Source organism: Oryzias latipes, chromosome 4, assembly GCF_053564925.1.
Source record: "Oryzias latipes strain Hd-rR chromosome 4, Olatipes_Hd-rR_3.1".
Classification (NCBI taxonomy): domain Eukaryota; kingdom Metazoa; phylum Chordata; class Actinopteri; order Beloniformes; family Adrianichthyidae; genus Oryzias; species Oryzias latipes.
In genome coordinates, this window is record NC_136240.1 from 3,868,342 (window position 1) to 3,883,385 (window position 15,044).

General features: G+C 39.1%; 1 long non-coding RNA gene and 3 other non-coding genes across 4 annotated transcripts in view; 2 read left to right on the forward strand and 2 right to left on the reverse strand.

Annotated features, from left to right (window-relative positions):
- Nucleotides 1-15,044, reverse strand: part of LOC144991819 (uncharacterized) — a 493,827-nt gene that overhangs the window by 326,473 nt on the left and 152,310 nt on the right. The window lies entirely within an intron of this gene.
- mir430d-1 (microRNA mir-430d-1) lies at nt 8,713-8,799 on the reverse strand. Its single transcript, NR_107069.1, has one exon. It is a non-coding gene; the product is annotated as a microRNA mir-430d-1 (primary transcript).
- Nucleotides 12,012-12,098, forward strand: mir430d-2 (microRNA mir-430d-2). Its single transcript, NR_107071.2, has one exon. It is a non-coding gene; the product is annotated as a microRNA mir-430d-2 (primary transcript).
- Nucleotides 12,436-12,517, forward strand: mir430a-3 (microRNA mir-430a-3). Its single transcript, NR_107072.1, has one exon. It is a non-coding gene; the product is annotated as a microRNA mir-430a-3 (primary transcript).

A 15,044-nucleotide genomic window follows, 5' to 3' on the forward strand; every position in this document is an offset into this window, starting at 1 on the left:
AAGAAAGAGTCAGTGCCTGTGTCAAGGTCATCTTGATGTCCAAAAGCAAGAACATGAGACCATGAAGTTTTGGTAATGTGCCAACTGTAAGGTTTGTAGTATAAGTCACCAACCACCAACCCAACAAGAAGCACTTTCTGAGTCTAAAACACAAGATAGTACTCAAGTTGGGCAAATAGCACAGACATTTCCCTGTGTTTCCATTGGATTAGCTGCTTAGCAATGAACTATAACTGTATTTGTTTTTGAGTTGCTTCCTTACCAAAAGAGTTGGAGTTTGTTCCCAATAGATAGAATTTAAAAGTGATTTCAAAGTCAGCATTCTAGAACAATTTACATTTGTTCAAATAAAAACCATTCTGGAATAATCTTGTGGTAAAACCAACATTGAGACAACCCCAAAGAGAAGCACTTAGGACATCAAAACCATCAGTGTCTCTGTTTGAGATGGCCTCGAAGCGATTCACAAAGCTAAAGTTTTGTCAGAAAAGGCACTTTACAGTTAGAATCCTGGTCCTATTTGCATTGTGCCCCCAAGCAAGACACATAGCAAAGAGGATGTTTTTCTTCCAGGTGTTGTCATGAACTTTACCTCAGCTTGCTTCCACGTTGAGTCTGTGTTGAAGAAAGACCTAGCTTCTGGACAAACTCACCCAATTTATGTGCTTGATGGTTTCAGTGATCAGACTCTTTTGTTATACAATCACTATTCAGATACTGGTTTTTGAACGACCCATTGACAGTGAAAAAGGACCTGTTAGTGTAAAGGTCAACTTGATTTTTTAGAGTTTTGTGTTTTTGAGTCCATTTGGAGTCTAGTGGTTACTGGATCCAACCCAGCTATTGTTGGGGGATGGCAGAGTCGCACCAAACAGGTCTCCAGTCTGTTAAAGAACCACACAGTCACAAACACACTCACATGCTCTGCTGAGAACAATTCCCCAATTGGCCCTATGAAGTATGTTTTTAGGATGCTGGAAGGAAGCCAGATTGCCCAGAGAAGACCCTGGCTTGTACAGAAAATGTAAACACACAAGACATTAAAAAGGGTTAGGTGTTTCTTTTACAACCCCTTTAATGTGGAAATACTTTCAAACAAATGTAAAAACTGCTGGAAATAAAAACATTGCTGGGCGATTTTACTTTGTGTAAGTCTTTACATAGCGTTACTAGACACCAAGACTACCCCAACATGTAGCACTTACTACAAAGAAGACAGAGTCAGTGCCTATGTTAAGGTCATCTTTATGTCCAAAAGCGAGAACATGAGATCAGGAAGTTTGGGTAATGTGCCAACCGTAAGGTTTGTAGTATAAGTCACACACCACCAACCCAACAAGAAGCACTTTCTGAGTCTAAAACACAAGATAGTACTCAAGTTGGGCAAATAGCACAGACATTTCCTTGTGTTTCCATTGGATTAGCTGCTTAGCAATGAACTATAACTGTATTTGTTTTTGAGTTGCTTCCTTACCAAAAGAGTTGGAGTTTGTTCCCAATAGATAGGATTTAAAAGTGATTTCAAAGTCAGCATTCTAGAACAATTTACATTTGTTCAAATAAAAACCATTCTGGAATATTCTTGTGGTAAAACAAACATTGAGACAACCCCAAAGAGAAGCACTTAGGAAATCAAAACCATCAGTGTCTCTGTTTGAGGTGGCCTCGAAGCGATTCACAAAGCTAAAGTTATGTCAGAAAAGGCACTTTACAGTTAGAATCCTGGTCCTATTTGCATTGTGCCCCCAAGCAAGACACATAGAAAAAGGATGTTTTTCTTCCAGGTGTTGTCATGAACTTTACCTCAGCTTGCTTCCACGATGAATCTGTGTTGAAGAAAGACCGAGCTTCTGGAGATTTTACTTTGTGTAAGTCTTTACATAGCGTTGCTAGACACCAAGACTACCCCAACATGTAGCACTTACTGCAAAGAAATTCAAGTCAGTGCCTATGTTAAGGTCATCTGAATGTCTGACTTTTCTCAGATTGAAGCCACAAAGGTTTTCATTGAGAAACTTCAGCAGTGTTGGTATGTTTTGGTCAGGAAATACTTCTAAGAAAGGAAATACACTAGGAAAAGTATTTTCTAGCCTGCTTTTTGTTTGCATTTAGGACACCAAAATTACCCCAACAAGTAGCACTTACTACGAAGAAGAAAGAGTCAGTGCCTGTGTCAAGGTCATCTTGATGTCCAAAAGCGAGAACACGAGACCATGAAGTTTTGGTAATGTGCCAACTGTAAGGTTTGTAGTATAAGTCACCAACCACCAACCCAACAAGAAGCACTTTCTGAGTCTAAAACACAAGATAGTACTCAAGTTGGGCAAATAGCACAGACATTTCCCTGTGTTTCCATTGGATTAGCTGCTTAGCAATGAACTATAACTGTATTTGTTTTTGAGTTGCTTCCTTACCAAAAGAGTTGGAGTTTGTTCCCAATAGATAGGATTTAAAAGTGATTTCAAAGTCAGCATTCTAGAACAATTTACATTTGTTCAAATAAAAACCATTCTGGAATATTCTTGTGGTAAAACCAACATTGAGACAACCCCAAAGAAAAGCACTTAGGAAATCAAAACCATCAGTGTCTCTGTTTGAGGTGGCCTCGAAGCGATTCACAAAGCTAAGGTTTTGTCAGAAAAGGCACTTTACAGTTAGAATCCTGGTCCTATTTGCATTGTGCCCCCAAGCAAGACACTTAGAAAAAGGATGTTTTTCTTCCAGGTGTTGTCATGAACTTTACCTCAGCTTGCTTCCACGATGAATCTGTGTTGAAGAAAGACCGAGCTTCTGGAAATTTTACTTTGTGTAAGTCTTTACATAGCGTTGCTAGACACCAAGACTACCCCAACATGTAGCACTTACTGCAAAGAAATTCAAGTCAGTGCCTATGTTAAGGTCATCTGAATGTCTGATTTTTCTCAGATTGAAGCCACAAAGGTTTTCATTGAGAAACTTCAGCAGTGTTGGTATATTTTGGTCAGGAAATACTTCTAAGAAAGGAAATACACTAGGAAAAGTATTTTCTAGCCTGCTTTTTGTTTGCATTTAGGACACCAAAATTACCCCAACAAGTAGCACTTACTACAAAGAAGAAAGAGTCAGTGCCTGTGTCAAGGTCATCTTGATGTCCAAAAGCGAGAACATGAGACCATGAAGTTTTGGTAATGTGCCAACTGTAAGGTTTGTAGTATAAGTCACCAACCACCAACCCAACAAGAAGCACTTTCTGAGTCTAAAACACAAGATAGTACTCAAGTTGGGCAAATAGCACAGACATTTCCCTGTGTTTCCATTGGATTAGCTGCTTAGCAATGAACTATAACTGTATTTGTTTTTGAGTTGCTTCCTTACCAAAAGAGTTGGAGTTTGTTCCCAATAGATAGAATTTAAAAGTGATTTCAAAGTCAGCATTCTAGAACAATTTACATTTGTTCAAATAAAAACCATTCTGGAATAATCTTGTGGTAAAACCAACATTGAGACAACCCCAAAGAGAAGCACTTAGGACATCAAAACCATCAGTGTCTCTGTTTGAGATGGCCTCGAAGCGATTCACAAAGCTAAAGTTTTGTCAGAAAAGGCACTTTACAGTTAGAATCCTGGTCCTATTTGCATTGTGCCCCCAAGCAAGACACATAGCAAAGAGGATGTTTTTCTTCCAGGTGTTGTCATGAACTTTACCTCAGCTTGCTTCCACGTTGAGTCTGTGTTGAAGAAAGACCTAGCTTCTGGACAAACTCACCCAATTTATGTGCTTGATGGTTTCAGTGATCAGACTCTTTTGTTATACAATCACTATTCAGATACTGGTTTTTGAACGACCCATTGACAGTGAAAAAGGACCTGTTAGTGTAAAGGTCAACTTGATTTTTTAGAGTTTTGTGTTTTTGAGTCCATTTGGAGTCTAGTGGTTACTGGATCCAACCCAGCTATTGTTGGGGGATGGCAGAGTCGCACCAAACAGGTCTCCAGTCTGTTAAAGAACCACACAGTCACAAACACACACTCACATGCTCTGTTGAGAGCAATTCCCCAATTGGCCCTATGAAGTATGTTTTTAGGATGCTGGAAGGAAGCCAGATTGCCCAGAGAAGACCCTGGCTTGTACAGAAAATGTAAACACACATGACATAAAAAAGGGTTAGGTGTTTCTTTTACAACCCCTTTAATGTGGAAATACTTTCAAACAAATTTAAAAACTGCTGGAAATAAAAACATTTTACTTTGATTTTACTTTGTGTAAGTCTTTACATAGCGTTGCTAGACACCAAGACTACCCCAACATGTAGCACTTACTGCAAAGAAATTCAAGTCAGTGCCTATGTTAAGGTCATCTGAATGTCCGACTTTTCTCAGATTGAAGCCACAAAGGTTTTCATTGAGAAACTTCAGCAGTGTTGGTATGTTTTGGTCAGGAAATACTTCAAAGAAAGGAAATACACTAGGAAAAGTATTTTCTAGCCTGCTTTTTGTTTGCATTTAGGACACCAAAATTACCCCAACAAGTAGCACTTACTACAAAGAAGAAAGAGTCAGTGCCTGTGTCAAGGTCATCTTGATGTCCAAAAGCGAGAACATGAGACCATGAAGTTTTGGTAATGTGCCAACTGTAAGGTTTGTAGTATAAGTCACCAACCACCAACCCAACAAGAAGCACTTTCTGAGTCCAAAACACAAGATAGTACTCAAGTTGGGCAAATAGCACAGACTATTCCCTGTGTTTCCATTGGATTAGCTGCTTAGCAATGAACTATAACTGTATTTGTTTTTGAGTTGCTTCCTTACCAAAAGAGTTGAAGTTTGTTCCCAATAGATAGGATTTAAAAGTGATTTCAAAGTCAGCATTCTAGAACAATTTACATTTGTTCAAATAAAAACCATTCTGGAATATTCTTGTGGTAAAACCAACATTGAGACAACCCTAAAGAAAAGCACTTAGGAAATCAAAACCATGAGTGTCTCTGTTTGAGGTGGCCTCGAAGCGATTCACAAAGCTAAGGTTTTGTCAGAAAAGGCACTTTACAGTTAGAATCCTGGTCCTATTTGCATTGTGCCCCCAAGCAAGACACTTAGAAAAAGGATGTTTTTCTTCCAGGTGTTGTCATGAACTTTACCTCAGCTTGCTTCCACGACGAGTCTGTGTTGAAGAAAGACCGAGCTTCTGGAGATTTTACTTTGTGTAAGACTTTACATAGCGTTGCTAGACACCAAGACTACCCCAACATGTAGCACTTACTGCAAAGAAATTCAAGTCAGTGCCTATGTTAAGGTCATCTGAATGTCTGACTTTTCTCAGATTGAAGCCACAAAGGTTTTCATTGAGAAACTTCAGCATTGTTGGTATGTTTTGGTCAGGAAATACTTCTAAGAAAGGAAATACACTAGGAAAAGTATTTTCTAGCCTGCTTTTTGTTTGCATTTAGGACACCAAAATTACCCCAACAAGTAGCACTTACTACGAAGAAGAAAGAGTCAGTGCCTGTGTCAAGGTCATCTTGATGTCCAAAAGCGAGAACATGAGACCATGAAGTTTTGGTAATGTGCCAACTGTAAGGTTTGTAGTATAAGTCACCAACCACCAACCCAACAAGAAGCACTTTCTGAGTCTAAAACACAAGATAGTACTGAAGTTGGGCAAATAGCACAGACATTTCCCTGTGTTTCCATTGGATTAGCTGCTTAGCAATGAACTATAACTGTATTTGTTTTTGAGTTGCTTCCTTACCAAAAGAGTTGGAGTTTGTTCCCAATAGATAGGATTTAAAAGTGATTTCAAAGTCAGCATTCTAGAACAATTTACATTTGTTCAAATAAAAACCATTCTGAAATATTCTTGTGGTAAAACCAACATTGAGACAACCCCAAAGAAAAGCACTTAGGAAATCAAAACCATCAGTGTCTCTGTTTGAGGAGGCCTCGAAGCGATTCACAAAGCTAAGGTTTTGTCAGAAAAGGCACTTTACAGTTAGAATCCTGGTCCTATTTGCATTGTGCCCCCAAGCAAGACACATAGCAAAGAGGATGTTTTTCTTCCAGGTGTTGTCATGAACTTTACCTCAGCTTGCTTCCACGTTGAGTCTGTGTTGAAGAAAGACCTAGCTTCTGGACAAACTCACCCAATTTATGTGCTTGATGGTTTCAGTGATCAGACTCTTTTGTTATAAAATCACTATTCAGATACTGGTTTTTGAACGACCCATTGACAGTGAAAAAGGACCTGTTAGTGTAAAGGTCAACTTGATTTTTTAGAGTTTTGTGTTTTTGAGTCCATTTGGAGTCTAATGGTTACTGGATCCAACCCAGCTATTGTTGGGGGATGGCAGAGTCGCACCAAACAGGTCTCCAGTCTGTTAAAGAACCACACAGTCACAAACACACACTCACATGCTCTGCTGAGAGCAATTCCCCAATTGGCCCTATGAAGTATGTTTTTAGGATGCTGGAAGGAAGCCAGATTGCCCAGAGAAGACCCTGGCTTGTACAGAAAATGTAAACACACATGACATAAAAAAGGGTTAGGTGTTTCTTTTACAACCCCTTTAATGTGGAAATACTTTCAAACAAATTTAAAAACTGCTGGAAATAAAAACATTTTACTTTGATTTTACTTTGTGTAAGTCTTTACATAGCGTTGCTAGACACCAAGACTACCCCAACATGTAGCACTTACTGCAAAGAAATTCAAGTCAGTGCCTATGTTAAGGTCATCTGAATGTCCGACTTTTCTCAGATTGAAGCCACAAAGGTTTTCATTGAGAAACTTCAGCAGTGTTGGTATGTTTTGGTCAGGAAATAGTGCTAAGAAAGGAAATACACTAGGAAAAGTATTTTCTAGCCTGCTTTTTGTTTGCATTTAGGACACCAAAATTACCCCAACAAGTAGCACTTACTACAAAGAAGAAAGAGTCAGTGCCTGTGTCAAGGTCATCTTGATGTCCAAAAGCGAGAACATGAGTCCATGAAGTTTTGGTAATGTGCCAACTGTAAGGTTTGTAGTATAAGTCACCAACCACCAACCCAACAAGAAGCACTTTCTGAGTCTAAAACACAAGATAGTACTCAAGTTGGGCAAATAGCACAGACATTTCCCTGTGTTTCCATTGGATTAGCTGCTTAGCAATGAACTATAACTGTATTTGTTTTTGAGTTGCTTCCTTACCAAAAGAGTTGGAGTTTGTTCCCAATAGATAGGATTTAAAAGTGATTTCAAAGTCAACATTCTAGAACAATTTACATTTGTTCAAATAAAAACCATTCTGGAATCTTCTTGTGGTAAAACCAACATTGAGACAACCCTAAAGAAAAGCACTTAGGAAATCAAAACCATCAGTGTCTCTGTTTGAGATGGCCTCGAAGCGATTCACAAAGCTAAGGTTTTGTCAGAAAAGGCACTTTACAGTTAGAATCCTGGTCCTATTTGCATTGTGCCCCCAAGCAAAACACATAGAAAAAGGATGTTTTTCTTCCAGGTGTTGTCATGAACTTTACCTCAGCTTGCTTCCACGATGAATCTGTGTTGAAGAAAGATCGAGCTTCTGGACAAACTCACCCAATTTATGTGCTTGATGGTTTCAGTGATCAAACTCTTTTGTTATACAATCACTATTCAGATACTGGTTTTTGAACGACCCATTGACAGTGAAAAAGGACCTGTTAGTGTAAAGGTCAACTTGATTTTTTAGAGTTTTGTGTTTTTGAGTCCATTTGGAGTCTAGTGGTTACTGGATCCAACCCAGCTATTGTTGGGGGATGGCAGAGTCGCACAAAACAGGTCTCCAGTCTGTTAAAGAACCACACAGTCACAAACACACACTCACATGCTCTGCTGAGAGCAATTCCCCAATTGGCCCTATGAAGTATGTTTTTAGGATGCTGGAAGGAAGCCAGATTGCCCAGAGAAGACCCTGGCTTGTACAGAAAATGTAAACACACATGACATAAAAAAGGGTTAGGTGTTTCTTTTACAACCCCTTTAATGTGGAAATACTTTCAAACAAATTTAAAAACTGCTGGAAATTAAAACATTTTACTTTGATTTTACTTTGTGTAAGTCTTTACATAGCGTTGCTAGACACCAAGACTACCCCAACATGTAGCACTTACTGCAAAGAAATTCAAGTCAGTGCCTATGTTAAGGTCATCTGAATGTCCGACTTTTCTCAGATTGAAGCCACAAAGGTTTTCATTGAGAAACTTCAGCAGTGTTGGTATGTTTTGGTCAGGAAATACTTCTAAGAAAGGAAATACACTAGGAAAAGTATTTTCTAGCCTGCTTTTTGTTTGCATTTAGGACACCAAAATTACCCCAACAAGTAGCACTTACTACAAAGAAGAAAGAGTCAGTGCCTGTGTCAAGGTCATCTTGATGTCCAAAAGCGAGAACATGAGACCATGAAGTTTTGGTAATGTGCCAACCGTAAGGTTTGTAGTATAAGTCACAAACCACCAACCCAACAAGAAGCACTTTCTGAGTCTAAAACACAAGATAGTACTCAAGTTGGGCAAATAGCACAGACATTTCCCTGTGTTTCCATTGGATTAGCTGCTTAGCAATGAACTATAACTGTATTTGTTTTTGAGTTGCTTCCTTACCCAAATGAGTTGAAGTTTGTTCCCAATAGATAGGATTTAAAAGTGATTTCAAAGTCAACATTCTAGAACAATTTACATTTGTTCAAATAAAAACCATTCTGGAATCTTCTTGTGGTAAAACCAACATTGAGACAACCCCAAAGAGAAGCACTTAGGAAATCAAAACCATCAGTGTCTCTGTTTGAGATGGTCTCGAAGCGATTCACAAAGCTAAAGTTTTGTCAGAAAAGGCACTTTACAGTTAGAATCCTGGTCCTATTTGCATTGTGCCCCCAAGCAAAACACATAGAAAAAGGATGTTTTTCTTCCAGGTGTTGTCATGAACTTTACCTCAGCTTGCTTCCACGATGAGTCTGTTACGGTACAACATACAACTGTATGTTATACTGTATGTGGTGCGGTAAAATGAGTTGATTTAATAAACTGTAGAGACTGACTGACGCACACCAGCCAATGGTGTGCCATAAAGCCACTTTCTGTCAGAAGTGGAAACTGGGTGGGTAAATGTGTTAAGAAAAAATGGGTGAAATGGGTAGATTGCAGGAGATGTGGTTGTTTTCACTGATACAATGACTATTTATTAAAATTCTCTAAAAAAACACACAATTTAAACGATTTTTTAAAATAAATGCACACCAAAAAAACGAAAGAAAAAAAGTTCTGCCGAGGACTGGAGTAATAAAGGGAGGTGGAGGCTACCAAAAAAGCAAACTCACTATGCAAATCCCTCAACCATGTGATGCAGGTTACACACTGGTGAAAGCCCTTTAACCAATATAGCAGGATGATGCTGCACAGCTGCAGTCAATCCCCTTCTTCTTCCACTTTCGGCTTCTCCCATCAGGGGTTGCCACAGCGAACAAGTCGCATGGTAAATTTGGCAATGTTTTACGCCGGATGCCCTTCCTGACGCAACCTTCTCAAACCGGGCTTGGGACCGGCACAGAGGTAGATCCCCTGATCACCCTAATTACCTGGGAGGGGTATAAAAAAGGAATTTGCCTGAGTAAAGGACACTTCATATGCAGTGCTCATACCCTGCCCATGTCCTGGTGGCTAACACTGAACTCGCCACTGAGAACAAGAAATCTCTGGCATCTGGTCAGAGGGTACTCTTATCTGCCCTATATGATGACTACCTACCCTGGACCCAAACAAGCCAGATTCCGCATGGTTGAATAGCTGAACAAGAGCAAAAGTGGAGATGATGATTAGCATCCTGAAGGCTCATTTCTAGTGTCTGTGTGACCTCAGGGTCATTAAGCTACATTCACACTGTTCACAACCCCAACCAAACATTAGGGGTGCAACAAAAATGGTGAGCAATATTGGAGTATCCAGCCATACAGTTTAGATTCAGATTCCAGCTCAGAGGAGAGTAACAAACATGTTCATGGATGTATTTGTCTGAAAGTGGATGATCAGAATGGAGCTGAACAGGGAGACTTTGGCCCCGGCCAGAGTAGTTTGTACGACAAAAAGAAGCTCTCTTTCAAACAGCATTTTTTTCATATTCTCCTAATTTTGAATAAAGAAATTCTCAGAAATGCAATTTAAACCCTAATTTTCTATTATTTAGTATATGACCTTCATCATGACTAAAAATGCCACAACAGGTTCCAAATTTTTCCTCTAGTTGCACCAGTGCGCCTAACGTTTTTGAACCAGCATAAAGGTTTAGTGCTCCCACCTTCTCGACCACATTGCTTTTAACCCAGCACTTTTACATGGTCAGTTTTGTCCATATTGGAATTCCAACTTGAATATGATTAATTTACAAACGGGTAAACAAAAAGCCCTTTATTTGAAACTGTTCTACTATAATGACTACATGAAAAAGTTGGTGTTTAAAGACCCACTCCAATGAAATTCATGTTTTGGTGTTTTTAACATGTTCTTTTGCATTTTTCTAATGATAGAGACAAATATATAAAAAAATGTAAGATTAAAACTGCATTTCTCTTTCTATTCTTTATTTATTTAATCAAATTGTAGCAAATAAAGTTTGTGACACAGCAAGTGAAATGGGTAGACCAGAGTCTCCTTGCTCTGCTCCATTCTGATCATCCACTGTCAGACAAACAGATCCATGAAGCTCTTTGTTTTCCTCATCTGAGCTGGAATCTGGATCTTAACTCTACAACTGCATAGCTCAGACTTTACTTTTCCTTTTGTTGCGCCAGAAAAGTAGGCTGGTAATGTGAGGGGCTGTAAACTATCAGGAGAGTCTAAATCAGGGGTCTCAAACTCAATTTACCTGGGGGCCACTGAAGGCAGGGTCTAGCTGAAGGAGGGCCGCAACTTTAGCGCACACACACGCAACTTGTGAGTGTCTGAGAGCCAATAAATTTGTATGGAACATACTGGTATACCATACTATTAACTATACTTTATTATTAACTATTTTCTGTACAAAATGTACTCATAAAACTCCCATTCAAATAAAATAAAATTTATAAATAAATAAAAATCAATAAGTAAATTTAAGTGCTACATGTTGGGGTAGTCTTGATGGTTTTGATGTCCTAAGTGCTTCTCTTTGGGGTTGTCTCAATGTTGGTTTTACCACAAGAAGATTCCAGAATGGTTTTTATTTGAACAAATGTAAATTGTTCTAGAATGCTGACTTTGAAATCACTTTTAAATCCTATCTATTGGGAACAAACTCCAACTCTTTTGGTAAGGAAGCAAGTCAAAAACAAATACAGTTATAGTTCATTGCTAAGCAGCTAATCCAATGGAAACACAAGGAAATGTCTGTGCTATTTGCCCAACTTGAGTACTATCTTGTGTTTTAGACTCAGAAAGTGCTTCTTGTTGGGTTGGTGGTTGGTGACTTATACTACAAACCTTACAGTTGGCACATTACCAAAACTTCATGGTCTCATGTTCTCGCTTTTGGACATCAAGATGACCTTGACACAGGCACTGACTCTTTCTTCTTTGTAGTAAGTGCTACTTGTTGGGGTAATTTTGGTGTCCTAAATGCAAACAAAAAGCAGGCTAGAAAATACTTTTCCTAGTGTATTTCCTTTCTTAGCACTATTTCCTGACCAAAACATACCAACACTGCTGAAGTTTCTCAATGAAAACCTTTGTGGCTTCAATCTGAGAAAAGTCGGACATTCAGATGACCTTAACATAGGCACTGACTTGAATTTCTTTGCAGTAAGTGCTACATGTTGGGGTAGTCTTGGTGTCTAGTAACGCTATGTAAAGACTTACACAAAGTAAAATCTCAAGAAGCTCGGTTTTTCTTCAACACAGACTCATCGTGGAAGCAAGCTGAGGTAAAGTTCATGACAACACCTGGAAGAAAAACATCCTTTTTCTAAGTGTCTTGCTTGGGGGCACAATGCAAATAGGACCAGGATTCTAACTGTAAAGTGCCTTTTCTGACAAAACCTTAGCTTTGTGAATCGCTTCGAGGCCACCTCAAACAGAGACACTGATGGTTTTGATTTCCTAAGTGCTTTTCTTTGGGGTTGTCTCAATGTTGGTTTTACCACAAGAAGATTCCAGAATGGTTTTTATTTGAACAAATGTAAATTGTTCTAGAATGCTGACTTTGAAATCACTTTTAAATCCTATCTATTGGGAGTAAACTCCAACTCTTTTGGTAAGGAAGCAACTCAAAAACAAATACAGTTATAGTTCATTGCTAAGCAGCTAATCCAATGGAAACACAGGGAATAGTCTGTGCTATTTGCCCAACTTGAGTACTATCTTGTGTTTTAGACTCAGAAAGTGCTTCTTGTTGGGTTGGTGGTTGGTGACTTATACTACAAACCATACAGTTGGCACATTACCAAAACTTCATGGTCTCATGTTCTCGCTTTTGGACATCAAGATGACCTTGACACAGGCACTGACTCTTTCTTCTTTGTAGTAAGTGCTACTTGTTGGGGTAATTTTGGTGTCCTAAATGCAAACAAAAAGTCTGTGTTGAATTTTTTTTAATGTTTACTTTTTAAAACACAAATCAGTAAAGGAGAAACAAAATTCAGTCACTATTTTTGGATTTTCTTTCTTATGACTTTTTGCACATTTAAACCATGGTCACAAGTTATTGTAGAGCAGCCGGTCAGCCACTCCTATGTTTTCATAGGTGAATTCAAACTGTGGTTTGTAAAAGAACGGGCACTGTTCATTGGAACAGAACAGAACATTCGATGCCGATACCCGAGATCAAAGAACGGCTCAAAAACGGATGGAAATTCATGTTGGCATCACCAAATAAGTGCATTCAAGATGCACAATCAGCGTGTTTGAGATCACCCAGGTGGACGCAACGCTGCACAGATCACCTGGTGTGTGACGTCTGTTTTTGCTCCAACATCACCTGTCAATCATCACAAAAATATCACGAGAAAGGGGCGGAGGCCAAGCGCCAACCTAAGCGAACGCAGCTGGAAATGTAGTACTGTGCTGACTGAAAGCTCCCCATTGACAACAAAACAATGCATTATGGGAAACATGTCCTGACGGTTTTTGTAGTAGAGTGATCAATTTAAATCATTTAAAATACTTATTGATTAAAAAAGGCTACCTATATTGAAAAACACTAAAATAATTATAAAGATAAAATAACACGGATCATACTAAGGGGTAGAGGCATTTTATAAGTAAACTGAATGTTAAGGACAACTCCAACTTTTCGTCTTCAGTCTCGCTGCAGATTTGCCTTCATTTCAGCCCCCCATCTCGGCTTGCAGCCGTCTGGTCTTGCTAACGATCCAGGTGCGGCACTGGTTAATCTCCAACACGTCTATCGTTGCATTTTCCATACGTATTTTTAGTGTGTCCAAGACTACATGTTGTCGCTCGCACGTGTTTACTGTTAAAGCCCCGTTAGCTGTCACGCATGTAGGTGTGGGACATATATTCTCCTCGCACGAAAACTGTTTGGTTGGGGTTAATACGTCGCCGTGCGTAACCGTAACCATAACCTTAACCCTCCTCCGGGACAGAGCGACCCAGAAACAAGTTCAGCACTGACTGCATGTATATAGTAAATGCATGCGAATAAATCCGGTCTAAAAAGAAAAGAAAAAGAAAGTCTTAAATGTGGTCTGGTGGGGGGGCTGTCAGGTTTCCCTAAATGTTCTCCTGCTTTCAAGCCCGGTCAATGTCACGCCCCTAAGAGTGAGATTGGTTGGTTTGTCAGCTCCGCGCACAACACTGAAAAAGTCTCATTTATAAAAAACTGGCGGCATGCATTAACATTGAACTTTCATAATAAGGCGGGGGCCACAAAATATCAACTTGGGGGCTGCAAATAGCCTGCGGGCCGCGAGTTTGAGACCCCTGGTCTAAACAAAAATTTTATTGGAAATCAGAAGAGGGTTACTTTAACGACAGTCCAGCCAACAACTCAGAGGCTAAGTCCTATCCAGCTTATGCCGCTCTGCAGAGACTAAGTCCTGGAAAACGCCACAGGTTTTTAGATTTTGGCTAAAATGGCATCATTTTAATTAAAAACCCACTAGGAACACTCTTCTAATAGGTTGTCAAATAGTTGGAGGCAGACTGTAAATTGCTTCACTGAGCTAAAATTAAAGCTAAAAACAAAATTTATAAACGTTATCGGATTAGTACAGGGCATGTCCAGAATCTGTGCATTAAAATATTCTTTGACAGAAGCTGCTGCATGTTTGGGTCAGCAGTAAGATTCACCAAAAACATTCATTTTTGGTTAAAGGCACTTCATGCTTTGGTGGAAAAAAGCCATCATACAATTAGTGATGTCCCACAAAAAGTACTTTTTCTAGTTTCTTCCTTTTTATTTTTAACATCTCATTTAGATTTCTCAAAAATACTTTTGTTTTCTGAATCCTTTTATTTTTGCTTTGTTTCTTTTCTTCCTTTCTTATTATTTTTGAATAGTTTTATTTTCAAGAATTTTGTTCTGATTTCTTCAAGATGGTGATGTCTCTGTAATAATTGTTTTCCTTTTTTAATTGCTCTGATGATGTTTATGTGTTGATTTGTTCATGTTATTTGAACTTTAGGCCCTCCGTAGATAACTCTTCAACACCAATAATGTCACAGCGACCCCTAAATAACATGGGCTTTTTGACTCTTTGAAAATCTTCAACCGTTCACGTGATCACTGTCAATCAGCTGATAAATCTTGACTTTGTGAGCACTTTACAGTTGTACCATGCTGCATATCCATGCAAGCCTGCTTTTCTCTGCTTCACAATCCGCTGGAATTATTTTCTGAGCGTTAAAGCATTAAACATTACTGAAGAAAATGCAGTTGCAAATGCAATCAAATTGGTCACACTCTAGAGCCTTGCAAAAGAACATATTTAAAACACACACACAAAAAAATTTCGGCAGAGTGGGTCTTTGAGGTTGTGAGTGTGAGACTTAAAGACAAGCTGCAAAGCACCTTTTTTCCATCAGATTGCGACTGGCACAAAGGGATATGAGGACCGGCAGGC